Here is a 9,301-nt window from a genome sequence, read left to right on the forward strand (position 1 = left end):
AACCACACTGTTTTACTGAAGAATCTGTTGGGTGATAACAAAATGGATTATATCTAGAGTGACCACATGTGTTAGGGTTGGGCTAGGACAGTGCCCATTTAGACCTACTGTCCCAGTGTAATTCAGTGTAATTACTAATAGAAGAGCCCTCTTTGCCTCTTAGACATCCTGGTTTAAACAATACATTACAGAATAAGCTGGTTATATCACGCACGACGTATAGCAACTCTTACCAGACATCTTTCAGTTCATACTTTTATTCTCCGTTCACCTTGAGACTCCACCATCCCCCCCAACATGTTCCCTGGAGTCCTTTACTGGATCCTCTGTCCCCAGCTCAGTAGCTAAGAAGGAGCTCAGGGAAATACGCCAACTTGTACCTCCTTAGCTCAGTAGCTAAGAGGGAGCTCAGGGAAATATGCCAACTCGTACCTCCTCATCATTGCTTCAAACTAACCAAGCTTCAAACTCCACCCTTACTGCAAGGGAAACAGATAGTTTTAGACTTCATGGTGATCTTGAGAAACAAAAGCAATTTGGGGAGTATGAGTAGAGGTTTAACAAAATGCCTTTGCTTTCTCCACAGGAAAGTGACTATGCATTAACCTCAAAGCACTATTCCCTGACAACGGTGGAATGACACTGTGAATGGGGAAAATGATCTTTAATTGATAAACTGCCTTTAGACTGGGAAACCATGAATGAGCTATGAATACCTGGTAGAAAGCCATAGATTTGGGCTTCTCACGATGTGGGACCTAGAAGCTATGAAAAGAGATATTGGTTCCAGTGGAGCTTGGGGCTTTTAAACCAGAGTGGCCCCTGTGCCCAAGTGCGTAGTTTCATTACAAGGATAACACCTGTGTTGCCGGGGACAGGGAGGAAACGGTTCTTGGACTGCCATGAAGAGACACACTTGGTGCCGCCTCTCGGTCTGCTGTATTTCCTCTGCTGTGCTCTAGGTGAGGTAGATCTCTGTGGTTGTGTAGGTTTGGTTATGCATCCTTGCTATCAAAGTATGGCCCTTGGAGAGACAGTACCAGCATTATCCAGAACTTTTTAGAAATGCAGTCAGCACCAGCCCAGACCTACTGAATTCGAATTGACATTTTAACAAGATCTTCAGGCAATTCCTATGCATAATTAAAGTTCGAGAGGCAGTGGTATAGATGAACCCAGGACCAGAACCGGTCGTCACATAGAATGGTCATAACTGTGGAAACCAGCCAATTTCTGCCACTCTAAAGAAGCTCTCCTTTCCAGATCAAATCAATATCCGTGCATATATTCCCCTTGTTTCTACTTTTTACTTGTAATTCTTTAATCACAACAATATGATGTTCTCCAGAGAACTCTACGAGAGCGATGAGGTCCTCTTATTTTAACCTACAATTAGCTGTTAATCCCCATGCAGCAGGGGCTACAACTTCTACAGTGTTTTCAATGTATTAACATTTGAGCTTTATTTCCTCTCCCAAAAATACTTATCAAGGTCTATCACATCAAAGCAAGAAAAAGCGGAAAGAAAGGCAAAGCCAGATGGCTTCACGGGTGGCGTTGCCCCTGGTCCCATGAAGTCCAGGAGAGCTGGGCTAGTTTTTCAAAATCTGGATGCTCCAAGGGGCATTCACAGGGAAACCAAAGGCAGGACCTCATGAGAGAAGCTCGCCACCAAGAGCACCTTGCCAAGCCACGCCTGGGTTCCAGTCCTCTAAGGTGGGGGAACGGGGGTGGGAATCATCTTCTCAGGTTTTGCCAAACTGGCAGATGAGCCCTTTATACTGATACCTTATGCTTTCTCAGTTCCCGTAGAAGATTTTCAGCCTGTCCAGCTATATGTCAGCTACGCCTACATTTTCCGACCTGAGGACAGAATGGGATACCCCAGAAAGAAACTTTAAGACCAAGAAAAAAGGGCACACAGCCTGTGTCAACCACTCTGTGTGTTGGTTTCAGAGGGAGAAACTTAATTTTATTTCTTATATATTCCACATTCCCTGGAAAGAGGTAGTGAAAGATAGTACATGATATATAGACAAGGAAATAACAGATTTCCTATGACCTATAAGAAACTACATATATTTTAGAAAGAAAACAACTGTATAATATATGTTTAGTATGATCCCAAGTACTACTTGCCGTCTCCCCTATGGATACGGATTATGGGTTGCTTCTAGTATCTTCTATACAAAAAGCAATATATATTCATTATAAACAATTTGAGACAAACAAAAAAACATACAACATGAAAATAAAAGAGAAAAATATACTTGGTAAAATTGTGGCTCAGAAGTTAAACCAAGGAGGGCACAAGGACAAACGAGGAAAGAAAGGGAAAGAGCTTGGGAGGAGAGAAAGAGGAAGAAAGGAAAGGGAGAATAGACATCTTTTGTGATTTGACCAGGGACAATGGAGGAAGAGTTCTGTTGCCTGGATACGCACCCAGTGGTGTATTTAGCTACACTGGTGTCTAACACTTCAAGTCAGCAGAAGAATAGTGCACATCTTTTCAACAAATGTAAACCAATTGCCCGCTATGTACCAGGAGGTGTTCTAAGGTGTTTTATTTTATTTTATTTTTTCTTTAATTTAGTTTTGGCTGCGTTGGGTCTTCGTTGCTGCACGCAGGCTTTCTCTAGTTGTGGCGAGCGGGGGCTTCTCTTGTGGCAGAAGCACAGGCTCAGTAGTTGTAGTGCACAGGCTTAGTTGCTCCGCGGCATGTGGGATCTTCCCAGACCAGGGATCGAACCCGTGTCCCCTGCACTGACAGGCGGCTTCTTAACCACTGTGCCACGAGGGAAGTCCCTCTAAGGTGTTTTAAACACAATATCAATCTTTTAACCACCCTAAAAGTGTCAATGATTGTTGTCACATTACCAATAAAAACAACTGAGACTTGGGGTGACTAAGTAGACCCCCCCTCTCAAAGGTTACAAGCATCTTACTCCAAGTGCTCAACAAATGTTTGTTTTGAGTAGAAGGAAGGGAAAGGGGATTTGAAGTTGGGTCTGTGTTTCCAGGACACTTCTCTGAACCTCCTCCAAACACCTACACTCCATAACTTCACTGGGGATGCATTTCCCAGAAAAGTGCTCCACTACCTGTTTTTCCACTTTTCACACCGTTAGTGTCTCCCTCTGTTGATTATGTCCTGTGCAAGCACTCACATTTTGGCATTTTTCCATCTGCCAATACCCCCTTTCTTTGCACAGCTGAAAATCTGATGTTAAGTAGGCAAGGTTAGGTTGGGACTCCTTTGTTCTTCCCAGTAAAAATAACAGCCATGAAAAATGAATTGGTGCATTCTGTTGTGGTTCACATATTTCCTCCTTTGCTTGGCCCTTTGCAACTGAAAATATGCAGCATTGCACAGCTAAAGCACCTGTTCAATTTGAATTGTTTACTCCAGGGATAAATAGATTTTTACTTCAAAACCAAGACCCATCAAGCTTCAAATTTCGTAGAAATAGAAAAAAAGAAAAGTTAGCCCACTTTAAAGAGAAAAGAAAAGGTCACTTCCTGATTTTACTAACATCAGGAAACAACACTTTAGGACATGTTTCAGTGTCAACCTCCACCTCCAGTGAAATCCGAAAATCTAACACAATCAGAGAATAGAGGCTGGACTTTAAATGAAAAACGTTTGAGTATCTCAGAAATGAGCCGTTCTTCCCTTCGAAAGAACAGATCCTGAACTCTGAAAAGTTTCCAGATTTCTGCCTCTCCCTCTCCACATTTTCTCTTTCTCCTCTTCTCCAAATAACATCTGTTCTTCTAATTCTTCGTTCACCAAGTATGTTCCAAGAAGACCCTAATGTCCTTACACATCTCTACATGTCAGAGTTTCTCTCTGCTTCTATTTATAGACATGTGTGTACACATATACTTAGAGGCAAGGACTGGCGTAGGGAGAGAGACAGGAATTTGGAGGATGGAAGGCAGCAAGAGGGAAGGGGTCGGGGAGGGGACCAGGCCTGGGATCTCTTTTCTGGGACAGGCTCATGTTTAGACCTCATTTAAGAAAAAATTTTTAAATGGTGTTTTCCCCAATATTATGTATTTTAAATGGATTTGTTAGGTAGATTATAGTTTAAACATTCATTGGGTGCCTTCTAGGTGTGGATACTTGTAAGTCATTTCCTCCAGGGACATACTCTGTTCTCAAGGTGATTACAGTATATCTGGGGGCACAGAGCCCAGGTAGATACCTAGAGTACAGGTAATATAATCCCTTAGTGGTTACAGCAATTTGCTCTGCCATTAGGCAGACCTGTGCCAGAATGCCAGATCCAAGCCTAAGTTTCCTTATCTGCCAAATGGGAATAACATCATTTATGGGATAACAGTAAAAATTAAGTGAGATTATTAATGTAATGTGAATGGTGTACAATATGTGCTCATTAAATGTAGGTGGCGGTTGTAATCACAAAATAATTATTATTACTCTCATCACTATTGACTGGGGGTATAAGTAAGCTATGAAACGCTGCAGAGAAAAGAGGGATCTATTTCTTACTGGACGCTGAGGGTGGAAGCTCAGAGAAGAGACAACATTTGAACAGCAGCTTAAAAAAAAAAAACAAAAAAACCTGCTGGAGCAGGAGAACTGCTGGAGCAAGGTAGGGCATTTGATGTTGCAGTGAGGATGCTGCCTGCACAGAAACGGATTCAGGGGAAGGGTTAGCAGGTCAGAGGATCGGCCTAAACTGCCCCTGGAGTGGGGGGAAGGGTTAAGTGGGATCAGAGGCTGAAAACGAAGGCTGAGGAAAGGCCAGGGAAGTCTTGCAAGGAAACGCAACCAGGGTTCCACAGGCAAGGAGAGATGCTGAAAGATTTGACAGTGGAAAAAAAAGAGAGTCAAATGACCTAGTAGAGTCTGGGTGGATGTTTACTCATTAAACTAATGTAGACGTCAAAGAGGTCACCTCAAGGAAGTCCCCTAGAGAGTGATAGGAGACCTCGAGTCTTCCCACTGTGCACATATAACACCCTGAATCATCTGTTCTTAATAGCAATGATGTTATAATACCTTATTTAATTGCCCATCTCACTCACCCGATTATAAGCTTCATGAAGGCAGGGATGACATCTGCCGTGTTCATTGTTATATTGACAGGGCCCAGCACATAGTAAGCTCCCAAACACCCAATGGGTGATGTAGAACACATCATCCTGTATGTTCCCATATCTTTTTTTATTGATATGGAAGGACCTCTCCTCAGCTTTGCAAAAAGTGCAAACTCACCTCTCTTTTTTGAATAACAATTGAGTTCTTAAGGACCATCTAACTTAAGAATTTTCTAGTCTGGGGCTTCCCTGGTGGCGCAGTGGTTGAGAGTCCACCTGCCGATGCAGGGGACGCGGGTTCATGCCCCGGTCCGGGAAGATCCCACATGCTGTGGAGCGGCTGGGCCCGTGAGCCATGGCCGCTGAGCCTGCGCGTCCGGAGCCTTGCTCCACAACGGGAGAGGCCACAAGAGTGAGAGGACCGTGTACCGCAAAAACAAAAAAAACAAACAAAAAAAGAATTTTCTAGTCCTTCAACTCTACTGTAAGACCCTAGAGACTAGGAAAGTGATACTTTTTTTTTTCTTGAATCTCTCACTTCCTTAGTATTTATTTATCATTAGTTCTGCTTCATTGAAAATCACAAAACATTTCTTTTTAAATATTCCAGTATTCTCACTTGTTAAAATGGTTTTTATCCTAAGTCATTGCAATGTCATAATTTAAATTCATAGATTACATTCATTTGTCATTTGAGAACATGTTGTACAGATCTTCCTCGACCTAGGATGGAATTATGTTCTGATAAACCCATTGTAAATTGAAAGTACTTTTTATAATTTAAAAGTTGAAAATGTATTTAAAACACCTAACCTCCAGAACATCACAGATTAGCTTAGCTTCCCTTAAATGTGCTCAGAACTCTTACATTAGCCTAAATCTGGGCTAAATCATCTAACACAAAGCCTATTTTATAATAAGTGCTGAATATCTCATGTATTTATTGAAAACTACACTGTAAGTGAAAAACAGACTGTTGTATGGGTACAGAATGGTCATTTCCCCTCGTGGCTGACTGGGAGCTGCGGCTGCCGCTGCCCAGCATCAGGAGAAAGTATCATACCCATATTGCCAGCCAAGGAAAAGATCAAAATTCAAAACTCGAAGTAAGCTTTCTCCTAAATTCATATTACTTTCCCAGCATCGTCAAGTCGAAAAATTGTAAGTTAAGCTATCCTAAGTCAGAGACTGTATATTTCAAAGCACCTATACAAGCAACAAAGGGTCCGTTTCTCTGTTTGAACTCATCTTCCTTTTACCATCAAAGAGTCATGCAACCCAGTGTGTTTCCTTTCTTCCTTGCCCTCGTTACCAGGAAACTCAGGGGTATTGTGCTCCTCAGCCAGGGCTCCTAATCCATTCACTTTACACTCTACCTTTATAATTTGGCTCCTACCTTTTGCCTTGTTTTAATGGCTTCAGTTCTTATACATCTGTGCATTTATTTTAAGTTGCCTCAAAACCTTTTTAAAGTAGGCAGGAGTAACGTGTGTATTCATGTATATATTCATATATATATATATGTTTACTACATATTATTTATAAACACACATATATATCCAATTCTAAAAGTATACCTATCTACACAGTTCCCAGATGTTTTCTGCCATACCTCACTCTCAGGTCTCATGAAAGCATGACTTCATAACGTAAACATAAGTGAAGATTTTATAGAAGAGTCTTAGGAAACCCATTTCTGCTCCTTTCTCCAGATTCCTTCTTTCGTTATTCTGTTTTGAGTTTAATACACTAAACCAGGGATCAGCAAACTTTTCCAGTAAAGGAGTAGACAGTAATTTTTAGACTATGGGTCATGAGGTGTCTGTTGCAACTACTTAACTCTGCCATTATAATGCAAACAGAGTCACAGACGTGCATAAGCAAATGTGCATGACTGTGTTTTGATAAAACTGTATTTATTAAAATAGGTGGTGGGTTGGATTTGGCCGGTGACCACAGTTTGCTGACCCTGCCCTAACCTTTCCCCTACTACATCTGTCATCACTGGACGCTCTCAGGGAAGTGTCACTCTGGCCAACTCCAGTGTCCAGTCTCTCCAAGTTCTTTAGCCTCAGCAAAGCAAAGCCCTCTCCAGTTAATGGGACAGGGCCCTCCCTCCTCAGCAGGCAGTTTCATGGCAAGTTTTATTGCTTGAAGATACCCTGGGGGAGTCTGTCCTCTCACATACACCAATAGTTTTATAAAAGATTTCTTGCTACTACATACAGTGGTCACCACAAGAGAACTTTAGGTAAATACGACAAATATATCTCCATCTGCATAAGCAATAACATTTTTGCAGCCTATAGCCATATTTGAGGTTAGAAAGAGGGCTCAATCAAGGGATTAAAAAAAAAAGTCTTCATGCCAACACTCACCCCTTCATGAGCCTTAGTATTCTCATCTGCACAACAGGGGGTAGAATTTCACCTGCACAAAGGCCAGAGTCTGGACCAAACGATCCCTTATAGGTTCTTTCTGGAAGCTGGACAGGTTATTTTCCTAAACCAATGATTTCCAAATGGTTTCAGGAATCAGAATTCCCTTGGGTGCTGGTTAAAACACAGATTACTAAACCCCAGCCTGAGTTTCTGATTCAGTAGGTCTAGGGTGGAGCCCAAGAATTTGCAGTGCCACCAAGTTCTGCTATTGCTGGTTCAGGGACCATACTTTGGGAACAACTAGTCTGTCTACATGATAGAGATCTCACAGTCCCTCTTATGGGGAAGCAATGGCAGGGGAGGAGGTCCTACAGCTGGTTCCCCTTCAGTTTTTCAGGATGGGGTTCCTTCTTGAAGGGATGAGAGATCAGTTCTGTTTGCCCGCTGAGTCTCTGGTGCCGCAGCCACACCTCAGCAACTAATTACAGGCTGAAAGGAGGCTGGTGGTGACTCTCATGGAGCCATGGTGGAACGTCAAAGCCAATGGGTGAGCCATCCGGAGAAGGACAGGGAAAGGGGGGACCATTGAGAAGTGACAGATATGCCATCACACAATTCCTTTGTATAAGCCAACCTTCTAGAACTTTCTCTTTCCATAAGCACAAAATCAACACAATCATTGACTGCAGATTGACCATACGTAGGCCCAGCACTGAGTAATGCAGGGTGGGCTGCAAGGACTCAAAAGACTGGAAAAGTGCAGACTGCCCTCAGGAAGTCTTAATCTCATGCAGAAGGCAAAATTCACGACAGGTGTCAAGACAAGTAGATGCTGAGATGCAATGTTACGTGGTGTGAAGATAGAGGGCTCTGGAGAGAGGATGCTGGTGGGCTTGAGAGGTCTAGGCAGGCTTTCCTAGAGGATTGAGCCAGGCTGGCAGGGGCCTCGAGGGACAGGAAGGATCTGAAGCAGTGGAAGAGTGAGGAGAACATGGCAAGAAGCCAGAATGTGCCTAGAATACCAGCAGAGAGGGGATAAGAATGAGCACAGGGACTTCTAAGTATGTCTCTACCCCTCCTCAAGGAAACTCCCCCGAGTCGTTTCCATTCCTTTGTCTCTGTTTCCTGATTTGAGGATTGACGGCTTTGAGCTAAATCACAAGTTTCCAAATTTTGTTCCATCTTAGAGAGATCCCAGGTTATTAAATGATAAATGAGCAGTCTGTGCTCAGCCCTTGTCATCCTGCTTCTGCTTCAGCCAGAGAACTCCACTTTCCTGCACTGCTACACTCATTGTACAGTTTCACTTCCAGAAAGGATTTGAAAATCACTGAGCAAGAAACTCTGTAAAAGCTCTTTCCAGTTGTACACTGGGTGGCTGGATAGAGAGGAGAAAGAAGCCAGTTAGCACAAGGGATGGGACCACTAGGTGGGCCGGGCTAGCTTCTGGCACAGCCTGACAGCAGAGAGGAGTTTAGACCAATGGAGGTGAGAACTAGGAAACCATTGGTGGTTCATGGCTGGAGGAGTAGCACAGGGAGAGGAGTGGAATTGGGCCCACAAGCAGCCAGGGAAGCAAAATCTCAACTGCTCAGAAGGCTCTGAGTAAAAAAAAACAAAAGGGTGATTTTTCCCCCTTGTCAGCCTTCCCTCCCAGGACATTGTACTGTATGCAAAACGTGTAACTGTAAGACAAACATTTTTTTCCACTGCCCTTCTGAGCCCCACGGGCCTTCAGGAAGACCTGCACTTCAAGCAAAGCCTTTTTATTTTTCAACACCCACAGCTTCCATTCAACAATCAGAAGTTTTCCACTTTCATCAAAGAGACTGCAGAGAAAGGTTGAGGGAGCA

This window comes from Phocoena sinus, chromosome 6, assembly GCF_008692025.1.
Source record: "Phocoena sinus isolate mPhoSin1 chromosome 6, mPhoSin1.pri, whole genome shotgun sequence".
NCBI lineage: Eukaryota > Metazoa > Chordata > Mammalia > Artiodactyla > Phocoenidae > Phocoena > Phocoena sinus.